Source organism: Acanthisitta chloris, unplaced genomic scaffold, assembly GCF_000695815.1.
Source record: "Acanthisitta chloris isolate BGI_N310 unplaced genomic scaffold, ASM69581v1 scaffold11601, whole genome shotgun sequence".
Lineage (NCBI taxonomy): Eukaryota > Metazoa > Chordata > Aves > Passeriformes > Acanthisittidae > Acanthisitta > Acanthisitta chloris.
In genome coordinates, this window is record NW_008655564.1 from 103,975 (window position 1) to 117,788 (window position 13,814).

The window sequence follows — 13,814 nt, forward strand, 5'->3', positions numbered from 1 at the left end:
TCCTGCCAGACGCCACGGGACCCAGAACGCATCATTTCAGGGTTTGTGTGTCCAACTCTAGGATATATTGGCAGCAGAACAGCAAACCAGCTTCAAGTTCGGCTATTGTTAACGTTTTTCTCTACCATCTCTGGAGCTCCTGGGACAGGAGAGAAGTGGGGTTGGTCTCCTGCCACCACCTCGTGCACCTGTCTCCTCTCCCCGTGCACAGCAACAGCTTTTTGTCATCACAAAGTGGTTTGGTTTTGCTTTCCATCTAGGAATTATATTGATTAAGCTCCTCGGTAACAACCTTTGAGTTGAGGATTCCACAGTCAGACAGAAACTGGAGAAAACTAAGTCAATGGCATTTTACCATGAGCTGCTAATGTTTTGCTTGGAAGTGATGCCAAAATGGAGTGCCTCAGTAATCCTGATCATCAGTTAGAAAAGACACCAGAACCAGGAAAATCATTGCAGCTAGATAACAACACAAAGCTAAACGCAATCATTCCGTGATCATTTTTATCTGGAAGAGTCATAAACATGCAGCTGATTATTTACAATTCAAGTCTAGCAAGCAAGGCCAAAATAGAACCTAGTGCATCCTAAACTCTGCTTAAAGAAAGAAAAGAAACCTACTGCAGGTTTGAAATTAGTTCAGAAATTGCTCGTGCTCCTACATCAGTGACTCCGAACCCTACAAAGTTTGGTTCAAGCAGATACTCTGAGCAGACACACTCTGTACAGATGCTGGCTAACACTTGTTTTGTTCACATGGCAGTGTCAAATTGAAAAAAATGAGCTGCAAATTATTCCAGGATGTTGATGAAGATGTTGGATTGCTGCATCTTGTTGATGATGTTCTGCAAGAAAGTTATGTACAGCCTGAGTGATTTAGGCTTAGCATAATAAACATTATACTTTTCTGTTAGATCAGAGTAAATCAATGAAACCTATTCTGATTCTGTCTAAGGCAACGAAGTTATCTCACTAGGTTTATTCACAGAAATATGTTGAACCACCTCTGGACTCATGCAGATTTTATGTTTATGCAGAAGAGGTGACTTCCATAATCCATAATTATAGGTGCAATATCATCCACTGAAGAAAACAGCTTTTCAAATTTAATTATAAACCCTAAATGTACTTAGCTAATCGGATCAATTGCAAGTCGCAGCAAAGCACATTCTAATTTTCAAGGCAGATGACATTTTGCCACCTCTCAGCTGCTGTGAGAGACGTCAGGTAAAAAGTAAGAGAAACCAGACAAGCATGTTTTCCAAGAACCACATTACAGCAAATTTTATGGCTGTGTTTGCAGACATGCTCACTGCAGATCTCTGATTTGCTTAGGCTGGTTTTATCTTGCTGAGCCTCTGCTGAGCAGCAGCCTCCCTTCTGAGGAGGCAACAACACCTTTTCTGAGAGCCACCATTGTCCTTTCTCTCCCCACCAATAAAACAGGATGTTCTCCAAAGCCTGTTCATGAGTTTATGGGGACAAAACTGAACTTCTGTATATAGAAACATAGGTGCAATCTCAGAGCAGCTCCTAAGAGGTCCTGTTGCAGAATACAACTGATGCACTTACTCTAACAGACCTGCAGCAGACACTGAAGGTCTTTCTTTAGGGACTCACTTCAGCAATGTGACTTGGCCACTATTCTCCTTCTGTGGCTGAGCTGAGGAGGCTGCACTGTCAGCCCAGCCCTGCAGGATCTCAGCTGAGTAACCAGCCCCTCACAACAGGAAGGCACCTTATGTGTTATGACTCTGGATCACCAAACCCTTCTGGCTTCCCTTATTTTTTCCTGTAATATAAACCTGTTCTCTTTTCCGCAACCATGAGTTCTTTCAGATGAACACCATCTCCTCCCTGTGAACTGCAGTGATTAGTGTAGTGAAAAACAAAGCTTAGAGTACTGCAAGACAATCATATTTTCAGTGTTTTATCCAGGTAAGAAGCCACCAGACATCTCACTTCCCAGGCCTGAAGTAAATCTGCTTTGGTTGCACATACTATCATTCATATGAATGGTCCTGAGGGTGCTCTGAGGCAAAACTGAGCCCAAAACCAATGGCTTGGTAAGGCTCAGATCAATCCTGCAGTCAGGCTACTGTAAATAGAAGGCATAAATTAGCATATACAATAATTGCCAGTTTGTTTTGTGGTTGTGTTTCCTTCTACTGTAAACAGAATGGCAAAAGCTCCTGATGACACAGCGGCTGCAAAATGAACTGCCCTAATCACAGCACATTCTCAGGCTGACCCAAAGGCACTCTGAAAAGGAACTAGGATTGCATTATAATTACCTAGATATAATATTAGTCATTACTTGCAAGATTTGCAGTTACTTTGAAGCGTCACTCCCATGGTAATGGCTGTTTAAAAACAGTTTCTCAAAGAGTTTGCTAGCACAGAAAATCAGAGACAATAGGTAGATGTGAGGGGCCAGTGAAAGGCACAGCAGAGAGACAGGAGCAGCCCAGTAGCTGTGCCAGATAAAGTAACCTGCGTTTTCTTCTTTTCAAACACGTTTTGGCACACGTAGGGGCAGGCAAATCAAAGCAATTCAAACACTGCCAGAGCCCTGTTGACATCTATACAGTGCTCTGCTTTTCTGTGAAAAACTGAATTTCCTCGGAAACACTTCACAACCTGCAAGGACAGGGAACAGGCCCCAGCATCACCCTCTCATCTGTAGCAAACAGAGGAAGTCTGGGCTGGGGGAAAAGAACAGAGAAAGACAAACTGGTGGATGGTCAGGAGCAGAACAGCAAGGAGACCCTCGTCGTACAAGAAAAAGCACCAAAGAGCAATATGGTCCCAGACACACGAGATGAAGTGCCAGGCCTGACTAAAGCTCAGTGAGGCCAGTGCCTCAGCCCTGACTAAAGGAGGGTGAGCTCAAGAGACTTCTCCCAAATTCCAGTAAGCTGTGGCCCCACCACGTCCTGAGTCAGCAGCAGTTCCTCTGGAGAGGACGTGGGGGGATTGTTCTCGTTTGCTTTCTGCCCCCATGTGAGCATATAGCTCCCACTGTACCTCCCAAAGGGATTCACAGCTTGTACCCAGAGTTAGTGCTTTTTGTTTTGAGCCTCTCACCTAAACTTTAAGTTGCTGGAGAAGCAGCAGTGAGCACCTGCTCCTCATTCACCTTCTCTGTGCAGCTGAGTCCTGCAGGCTGTAACCCTGTCCCGTGAGTCACTTCTCCTGGACTGGCTGCGTGCAGCTCACCGAGTCACTGCTGGTGTTGAAGCTGTTCACAGGAAATCCTTTGATCCACCTTGTTACCATCTTTGAATCTTAGCCAGGTCTGCTGCTTTCCTTTGGAGCGAAGGAACTGAAGTGCAGAGTGTACAAGGCTGCCCTGGCTTCCAGACACAGCAAACTTCCTCAATCTGCAGCTCCAAGGGAAAGCCAAACTTCCCAAAACAGATCCTGCAGTGCTTCGTGCAGTGCTGCCACAAAAATTCTCATTTCTATCACCTAATTAAATTTAAAGCTAAAAAAAAAAATCTAATAATCACTCGCCACCTTTTTTGTTGCTGTTGTTTACTTGCAAGTATGAAAACGTTAGCATGGACCGGATTGTTTCGGGTTTTGAAATGTGCAGTCCTCTCACAACACCTTTTGAAGTTTTAAGGACCTTCAGACATCCACACAGCACACACAGAGTAACTCTGCTGCTCGGTGCCTTAAGAAACAGCCAAACAGGAGTGGAGAGGACAACACAAGTTTGCCTCAAACTGCCCTCCTGGTACAGCTAACTGCTCAGGAATTCTCTGTGTATATTCAAAACCACTTGCACATAATCTGATGCTCATTTCCCATGTTATAATTCACACGTGTATGCTCAAATGTGCTTTGAGACCTGAGGCATGGCAGAAATTAACACTTGCCTGTGAGGATGAGGCCTCATGTGGAGGTAAAGCCAAGAACCCATGAACCCTCAGACACAGCAGGAAGACTATGGCCAAAACCCTGAGACACATTGTGCCTGTGTGTTCTTAGGGTAAATACTAACAGACATCAACTCTTTTCTCACAGTAGCTGACCTATGTGCAATATTTTATGACTCATGGAAAACTTGGAACAGCTGGAAGAAACAGTAAATTTAAGCAAGACCAGAGTGGATCAGCAATTGTACTGAAACAAAACATGATAAACCTGAGTGATGAATTGCATGAGATGCCCATAAGGGAAGGCTTGAGGCTGCTTTTGTGAAGGATCACCCATGAAGATGGAATCACTGGACAAGAGACAATGTCAATATATTCCTAGGGATTAAACCACCTTTTTGCTTCTAACTACTCCCTGCTTAACTTTCTAGATCATCTCCACCACCAGGGAGGTGGTGGATTCACCATCCCTGGAAGTTTTCAAGCTGAGACTGGATGTGGCACTTAGTGCCATGGGCTAGTGACCACTTGATGATCTTGGAGGTCTTTTTCTAACCCGGCTGATTCTGTGATTCTATAAACTGGAACAATTCCAGTTGAATGTTCTTTATGATTGAAAGAATGTAAACTTCACATTTGCTTTAATTTATTGCTAACTGACATCACAACTTCAGCCATTCATAAATTTTCACACTGGTCAGCACACTGTAACCCACAGGGAAAATGTTAGGCTGACCTCACTGCAACAGCAGCACTGAAATCTAGGAGACACAGAGTTATTTTAGCAATGGCTTTTAGATGGATTATACCAGTTGAAAAACGAGTATGACACTCATAGGTAAATGCTGGAGTTATGGGAATATAAAAAAGAAATAAAATTGAGTCTATATGATGTGAACAAGTAAATGCGATAACACCTAATTGGGAGAAAAGCTGCAGAGACTAAATCTGTTACTTAGTCTGCATATCTGGAGTTTGTAAATAATTATTTTACATTATTTAGACTTGTTTGTAAATCTGAGGAAGCTACAAACAAGTTTATACTGAGAGAAAGTCAGGTGAAAGAAAGCAATCCAAACAAAATCCCCCAGCTCTACAGGGGAAGAATATGGTCAGATTTTTAGCATTCAGTATCATATAGTCCCTTGGGAAATTAAGAACTCCTATTCTGCCTCAGTCAGTTGCTCCCCTAGTTTAATACCCCATTTCTGCTACTTATGAGCTTTAGATGTTCCAAATAAGGTTCAAAAATATGACAGAATAACTCGCCCACAGCTTATTGCCAGCTCGTAAATATACATTTTAAAATTTCTTATAAAGCATTTATTTCCTCTAGGATTGTTGTAAGTTCTTACTAGCCACATAAATATCTGATCTTCCTTTCTATCTCACATGGCACAGAGTCATAATACTGAAGGAGGACTGGAATTTCCCAGGATTACTACTAGATATTTTTTTAAGGAAGATCTGCTTCCTTCTGGCTTTACAGTTCAGCAGCTAAGTCTGAATGAGTTTACATGCACATGTGGTTTGTTTTCACTACCAAACCAGCTATTCCATTCTGGAGTTCCCTTTGGCATCTACAGATCCAGTTTTACTTACCTGATGGTAACTGAAACCAATTCTTGCTGCCTTTTTTTTCCCTTTTTTCCTTCTTTCCATCCCTCCCATTTACCCATCACCAGCCCTGGCTCCAGCCCTCACTGCAGGGCTGAGCACCTCACTCCCCTCTCAGAAATCACAGCCATGTGCCAGGGGAGAGCTCAGCACTGAGTCCTCCCTTTCTTGCCTTGCTATATTTACAATACCTAATGTTCCTTAGCTGCAGCTACAAGGTTCTGCAGGCAGTAAAATTAGAACTGCTCAGGCCACCAGTGCAATTCAGTGAATACATTTGCCAAGACAGGACCAAAGAATTAATGCACTGGAGACTAACCTTTGAGGAACAGAGCAGGTTTACTCTGAGCATTAATTCTGAAATGAATGAGGTTGTGGTTTTGGTTCAGCCTTTAATAGTCTTCCTCATAAAAGCACTACAGATAATATCCCATAATCAGTGATTTCTGATCAGGAGAGTCCAATAAGCAATTTTCCATCACATACTGGAACTAAGCTATGGCTGTAATCTGAAAAAAACTCAAACAAAACAATGCTACAGTCCACATCTAGCAACAGAAAACACAGGAAAAACAACTGAAATATTTTGGCTGTGGAGCCATTTGAGGGTCTAGCCACATCTTCTATTAAAACTAGCAGCCAAAAACTCCAGTTCTGCTTTGGAGTTTACTCATTTAGAGTTTTCTTAATGTGTACAAAACATCATCTTTTATTGTTGCTTAGCAGTGGTGACACCCTCACTACCAGTCTTGGTTCAGAAAAGTAAAAGTATTCCAACTTAATGCAAATTAGGGTTTTATCTGTTTTCTTGGAAAAAGCCATTGGAAAAAACCAGTTTGAATTAAGATCAGTTCCGCAGTAAACTTCAATTTTATACCCCCTCTTTAAAATTAGTCTATATGGTTATTATTAATTTCTGAATCACACCATGTGCTCTTCCCTACAGTAATTGCTAACTGAAGTCAACAGCAGCACTGTCATCCATTTTAATGGGCTGGGATCACGCCACAAGACACGAAATAAAGACACTTCTTGTTTCAAAATGCTTAGGATCAAAACAAGAAAAACACAAGAGACACACTGGGAAACCCAAAGGGATGAATGACTAGGAATTTAATTTCTCATTTATTGCTAATATTATTGTTGACTTGCTTGTTAATGTAATGTAGCACTTACATTAAGGGATCTGTGTCAGAGTGACCCACTAATGATGATTTGTATCTGCTGCCAGCATAGGCAGACAGAGAAGAGACTCTTTCAGTGGTGTTCAGGGGCTATTTCCCTGTCATTTAGGGGATTTAAGGCTCTTAAGCAGTTACAGGCTTGTTTATTTTTTAATAATTAGTGCTGGCTGAATTTTAAGTCAAAGAAGACAGGCAGGATAAGAGGCCTCTGCTCTCTACAGTGCAATCACAGCACAAAGGAGGAGGCAGGAGCTAAAGGGCTGGTTTTCCTCCCCTCCTCACCAGCTGGGGAGGCTTGGAAGAGCCTCCCAAGTTTTCTGCACAGTGCTCCAGCCAGCACAGCTACATCCCTTGGCAGGTAAAGGCAGATCCTCAAAGCACAGTGAAAAAAAAGGATTTGCTAAGCCACAGCCCTGTCCAGTGTGAGTGACTGGTATTTATGCCTCACACAGGAGTGCCCAGCTGCCTCTGAGCTGCCACAGGAGCACACCCTGGAGCAAGGAGCTCCCTGCTTACACATACTGTATTTTTGTGGGGTGCTGACACATCGTCTTGGCTTCCAGGTCAGCATGGCCAGCACTGTGAGGCCCTGGCAGTGGACTGAGGGTAGCTGGGGAAAGGGCTGTGGGGGGAGAGGAGGGAGAAATCTCAACTCGGCATAACTAAACCAGACACAAAATTGGATCTAATGAAGCCATAACTACTAGCAAAAGGAAAAAAGCAAAGCCCTACAGCAGATAAGACACATCTTCTCTGAAGTACAAGCATCAAGTGGTGGCAAAAGTGCTCTTTTGCCAGAACAACCTGCATTCTCCTCGGAGGGCTCATTAGCTGTACCAGCAAACCTCTCCTAGTGTGCACAGTCACAGGGATACACCTCCAGCACAGGCTGTTCAACACCTCTTCCACCCAATTTCTGCTTTCTCAGGGGTCACTGATTCTGACTGCATGACAAAACGCAGAGAGGGAATACATATTTAGAAACATAATTTGTCAGACAAGGCAAAACCAGCTGCTCAATGGCAGGCAGGGATGGATGCACAGGGAGACCAGTGCCAGTTTGGTTTGGTTTTGTCTGGTTGCTTTTCCAAACAGCATACTTGCCATTCCACCTAGAAAACTTGTGTCACTTACTGGTGCAATCTGTAACCCTTTACTCCGTCACACATTTGTGGAGAAAAACATCAGAGCACAACAGACTGATTAAAATAGGCAAACACAGTTAAAACGATTTTAGTGGCAACTGAACAACTGCTTGTCTTAATCGTGGCAATGTTTCTATCTGGGCAAGTGGGTGTGAGATTCTTGTGTTATTAAGGCAAAGCAGAGGAACCAAAGCTGTGGCTCACCCTGCAATGGCAATCACATTATCCTGTCTCCCATCCTTGGCCTCTGCTACATCCCTGAGAGCCAATACCAGCAATACATCAATCCCTCTCTGCCCTTCACATCTAGGTGTTTGGTTTGTTTGTTTTCAAACCAAGATCATACACAGAAACCCTCACATACCTATAGCAAGCACTGGAAGGAGAACCAGGCAACAGAGATTATCCAGGCCCTTGCAAGAAGATGCAAACCAACAGCATTTCTTGCTGATCTTTCCTTTACTGGGCTGGTGCTTTATCCACTCCATCTACAACTATTTAGACTGCAGGCCAGGGACCACCTACTGTGTGCATGTTGCTGCAGTCTCTGGAACAAGGCTCCCATTTTTGCTGGGTCTCCCTAGGCTAGACCATAATAAATATGATTATTTTAACAATAACACACATTAATAATCATTAATGCATTGCCTGAGTTTTCCTTTGAAATGCAATCTGTGCTCTCCTCCCTCTCAGCAATTTAATCGCTGGCTGAACTTTCTCAGTTAACTGAAAGTGCCATAGGTAAGATTTTTTTCCACTATCAGCACTTTTAATCTTGGTGTAATTTAAAGCAAATATATCTTTCTTTGTGATTGCAAATGAGCCCAACTGTTGGGGGTTTTCTTTGTGGTTTTCTGTTTTTGTTTTAGGGGGGGTTTTGTTGGTTGTTTTTTTTTTTGCTTTTCTGAACTTTTAAGTAATTTTCTAACAGCAACCTGCCCTGGCAGCAGGAACACAGACATGACATAATGCTAGCTGGGAATGGCTACCTAACCCCTACTGTCAGCTCTGCCCATTTGGATGAATGTTCTCAGACCCTCCTGTGCCTACCAACCTCACTGTGCTGCTGTGCTGGGCCAAAGTCACAGCTCTGTGTCAGAATCATAGAACAGTTGAGGGTGGAAGGAACCTTTAAAGCTCATCTAGTCCAACCCCCTGCAATTAGCAGGGATGTCTTCAACTAGATCAGATGGCTCAAAGCACCATCCAATCCAACCTGGCCTCAAATGCTTCCAGGGATGGGGAATCTACAGCCTCTCTGTACAACCTCTTCCAGTGTTTCACCACCCTCACTGTAAAAAGCTTCTACTTTATACCTAATCTAAACCAACCCTCCTCCACGCTAAAACCATCACACCTTTTCCAACCAGCTCCTTTCAAACCCTGTGCCTGCCTGGGCTCAGGAATGGACTCTGGCTCATTTCAGTGCACCAGGCTGCCTGCTCTTCCATAGGCATCTCCCAGTTCCTGGGGCTGTGGGAGGCCACAGCGTTCTCAGCTTTCCCCAGGTCGGTGCCGGCAGCGCCGCGGAGGCGATGAACAGCTGCCTGGCGCTGAGCGATCACCTTTCGGGCAGCACCCGCCAGCCAGAAAAATCTGGGGAGGTCTTAGGAGCTTGGCTGGCATGCTGAGGGAGGGAGAGGCAACCCAAGCCACCCTGGCCCTGAAAATAACCCGTTCCCAGCGCGGCTCAACGCCCACCCCGGCGTGCTGGGCTGCACGAGGCTCCCCCAGTCCCTTCAAGGAGAGAAAACTCCAGCGTTTCAGCTGTCTGTTTGGGTTTTAAAGAATTACCTTCCCCACACAAAGAATTCCTCTCGTCTTACTTCCCATCAAACACGATTATTTCTCCAAGTGGTGCGTACGACAGGGAGTGAGCGGCCCCATCCCGGCCCAAAAACCCCACTGTGCTAAGCACTGTACAATACAGAGCAAAGAGATGATCCTTTCCCCAAAGAGCTTACCTCTAAGCATAAAATGGAAAAATCTCATTATTGACAGATTAATGACAATCTGTCAGAGCAACCATTCCTCTTAGGTTTTTTTTTTTTTGCAGAAAAGTAGCACAGGGCCCTTCTAATTAGCTAAGGATAGCGAATCGGATGCAAAAATTGAACAGTTAAAATTAAGGACTCACTCACATGGTAACACTAAAATTAGTGAGTGTGACATAAGTACACAGGAACATTTCAAACACAACATGCAGATGGGTAACCCCTAGGGAAAAGGTCAATGGATAGATTTCTTTTGTGAGCTTCATGAAAACATGCAGCATATATGGCATGATCTCAGAACTGCTTTTAAATAACATCTGGGAATTCTCCTTGTTCAGCTCAGTTTGCTGAACTAGTTCTATTACTAATGCAAGAAAAGCACATAAATCACTGACAGGCTATGGGTTGGGGTGGGGTTTTTTGTATATTAGTGCCACCTTACATACATCTGTGAAAAGAAGATTTTTTTCAAATTATTCCTTCTTTTGCTTAACCATCTTTTTTTTGTATATTAGTGCTACCTTAATACATCTGTGAAAAGAAGATTTTCCTCCAATTATTCCTTCTTTTGCTTAACCATCTATAACTCAGTTATTAAATACTGGCCAAACACAGAGCTGAACTTCCCGAGTCACATAGCTTTGCTAACTGCAAGAAATTAGTACAGAAAAGTTGTAGTTATTTGTTCTGCATGTACAAACTGCATCCACACGTGGGGGTGACAACAGCCAACTACTCCTGTTGGGTGTCCCAGTTGCCATCTGAGATGGAGAAGCCTTGTGATATTCAATACAACACTGGACAGTGTCAGCACTGAGACGATATCTAAGCGTATGTCAAGAAACACAACTAGAAGGAGCTTCAGAAAAAAATCCCCTTACATCCTCATGTGGTGTAATGAGCGCACACACACATGCCAGTGAAAATCAGGCTGATTTACATGATGTGAGCATCTGGCTCTGTTCCAAGGGTGAGGACTTAGTGCCCGAGGGCAAGAAACAGCCCATGACGTTGTTTCACGTGGGCACATGATTTTCCCTTCATTATTGCCGGGTAATGCCCACGTGGCTTCTCCCACCCTCAGGAAGGAATGATTCTGACCTCAGCTCCAAATGAAATTATTTAGAGCAAAATTACCTTGGCCATCAGGTGTTCAGGCCCTGAGCTAGGGCCCAGGGCACTGCTGTAGTGCCATCAATGCCTAACTTGGGCATTAGGACTTCTGAATCTTCACACATTTATTGTGACTGATCTTGCTTCTTTCTCCTGGTACACGATCACCAGGATACACACAGTGTTCAGGTCTAATCCTCAGGTCCTGACATAAATAAACACCCCAACCACCCAAAGTTCAGCTTCAATACTGCATTAAGCCCTTCAGCACAGACCTGTGAAATGTGCCTAAACCCAAAGGTCACAGCAGCAAGCAAACTCTCTTGTACTGAAATACAAAATAGATGCAATTTCAGGAGTTTAACAAAAACAACACAATCATTACAAAGTGCTTCCTGATCAATGGAGTGAAATTAGTGTGTTAATATAAAAAGAACAAGCTTGGAATTACTGAAAGCATGTGACAGAACACAAATGGGGCAAGTTCTACTTCTCTAAAAACTGTGTTTGCCAGTTTTTGAAATTACAGCCATTGGTACTTAGAGAAATCTATTTATGGCTTATGCACTGCCTTAAGAAACCTCCCAAGATAGAGAAACAATTCCGGATTTCATACAGTTAACCTATTATACCAGAAAATGCCTATTTCTGATGTTTTGCATTGACACACACTGCTATACATTATGCCATTTGAAAAAATGACAGCTTTGTCTGTACTCAGTAACTACAAGGCGTGGGTAAGGACCAGCTAAGGCACAAAACCCTAAGGACAAGGCTTCATTGTGAGCACTAAATAATTATTACAATGCAAAATTAGTCAGAGTAATCTCTCTGTTTTACTTCAAGCAATGTGAGGTCTGATCCGGAGCTGAATTTACTGTCAACTCTAGTTACGATGGCATTTCACACTGTGCTTTTTGCTTATAATTAAAGGGACAAAATCCATTTTATTTTTTAACCAACCACTTTCATTTATTAAATCCAGTTTCTATTAATTGGTTTTTATAGACTTTAGACTTAGCCTAGTTTTATTTGTAAGTGTATCTGAATTTGTTTCTTCCTTTGCAAAAACCTCTTTAACATAAGAAGTCAACCACGCAGGGGAGGCACAATGTGGTTTCTGACTTCCCCCAAAAGCGACACACAAATACCTGGGGGTGTTCAGCCTGGAGAAGAGGAGGCTCAGGGGAGACCTTCTCACCCTCTGCAACTCCCTGACAGGAGGTTGGAGTCAGGTGGGGGTTGGTCTCTGCTCCCAGGCAACAGCAGCAGGACAAGAGGGCACAGACTCAAGCTCTGCCAGGGGAGGGTTAGGATGGATATGAGGAAGCAGCTCCCCAGGCACAGGATCACTGGGTGAATGGGGCAGGACATGCACCACCCTCATTTCCAAACCCCAAATTTGGAGGGAATGCCATTAAAAATAACCCACTCCTCAGTTCAACCTTCCATGGCCACACAGGTTTGCCTGAGAGTTATCTTTTACTTATCTTCTGCATGTGAAATAAAATAACCACCCTGACAATTTGCAGTACAACACGAAATCGTGGCTTGTGACATCCAAAACGGAACAGTCAGAATATATGCAAAACAATCCTTGCCAGCACTCTCCCAACTGCAGTGGCTATGGGCCAGTTTTTCCTGATGTAATTTCCCAGAAGAGCTGGTTTTCAGGCCAGAGCCTCACCTCATCTGTGCTGAAGAAACTCCAGTGGAGCTGCACAGGTGAATCTGCTTTTTGATGTGCAAGCTGCTATCCCATTTTTGTCCAGAGAATTTTGTTCTCTATTTTAGCATCATTCTTCTTAACAACCTGTAGAACAATTTTCTACAAAGAAAGCTCTTATTAGGCTTAATATCTATGACCTTAGGTTATCTTTTCTAGTTTAATCTACACAACCTTAGAAATCAAGCTTTGCCTGTGGTAGCCAGCCCATCAATTCATTCAATTGTCCAGTACAACTTCCAATTCTCATAAGCAATTTGACAACTGCAAGTATTTCACACTGCATATTATGAAGTCTAGTGCTGCAAAAATAATGAGACCTGGAATTACACACAGCATTGAAAGTCTACTGATTTAACCCTGAATTTTCATGCAGTTTAGATGTTTCTGTAACAGGCATACTCTAGGCCAATCTGTCACATTACTCCCATCACAAAAACGTTGTGTGCCTGTCCCCTAGCTTGCACATACACCAACTCAGACTCAAACCTTCCCCAACTCGCAGGATGCACAAGCAAAATAATATTGTTTTTAATGGATGGTTTCATAAAGAGCAGAGCCCTAGAACCACTAAATAGTGCTCTCAAGTAATTTACTGTGGTTTGTAATTTATTAATAGGGGATCTATGAATCCTCCTTGAGGGGAAAGGCAAGGAGAAACCTGGGTCAAGTTGGCCCACTCGAGGCACAGAGCTGGATTCTGCTTCTGGTGACTTCTGTCACCAGCTGGAGAGAAGAGGGGTGTCCTGCCTTCCCCTCGGGGCTGTGCATGAGAAAGGCCCTTTGCTTGGCTGTCCTGGAGCTAAGCTGTGCCCCAGCTGCTGGGATGGGGTGCCCAGGTAGGACCAGGGCTCCCTGCAGCAATGCTGCTGCAGGTGGTGGCACTGCAAGTAACACAAATCATTAACTGAACATAAATCACATGATTTCTGGAATGTTGAGAATTTCTGGAATGTCAAGAATTTGTGGAATGTCACATGGCTGCAAGAAATCATAAAACAAATCATAAATAAATAGAAAGCTATTAAAAAGCCTCAACATAAGAAGGACATGGAACTGTTGGAGCAAGTGCAGAGGAGGCCACAAAGTTGCTAAGAGCACTGGAGCATCTCCAGGCTGAGGGAGTTGGGGCTGTTCAGCCTGGAGAAAAG

General features: G+C 43.5%; 1 protein-coding gene across 3 annotated transcripts in view; it reads right to left on the reverse strand.

Annotated features, from left to right (window-relative positions):
• TEAD1 (TEA domain family member 1 (SV40 transcriptional enhancer factor)) overlaps positions 1-13,814 on the reverse strand; it is an 88,003-nt gene that overhangs the window by 59,099 nt on the left and 15,090 nt on the right. The window lies entirely within an intron of this gene.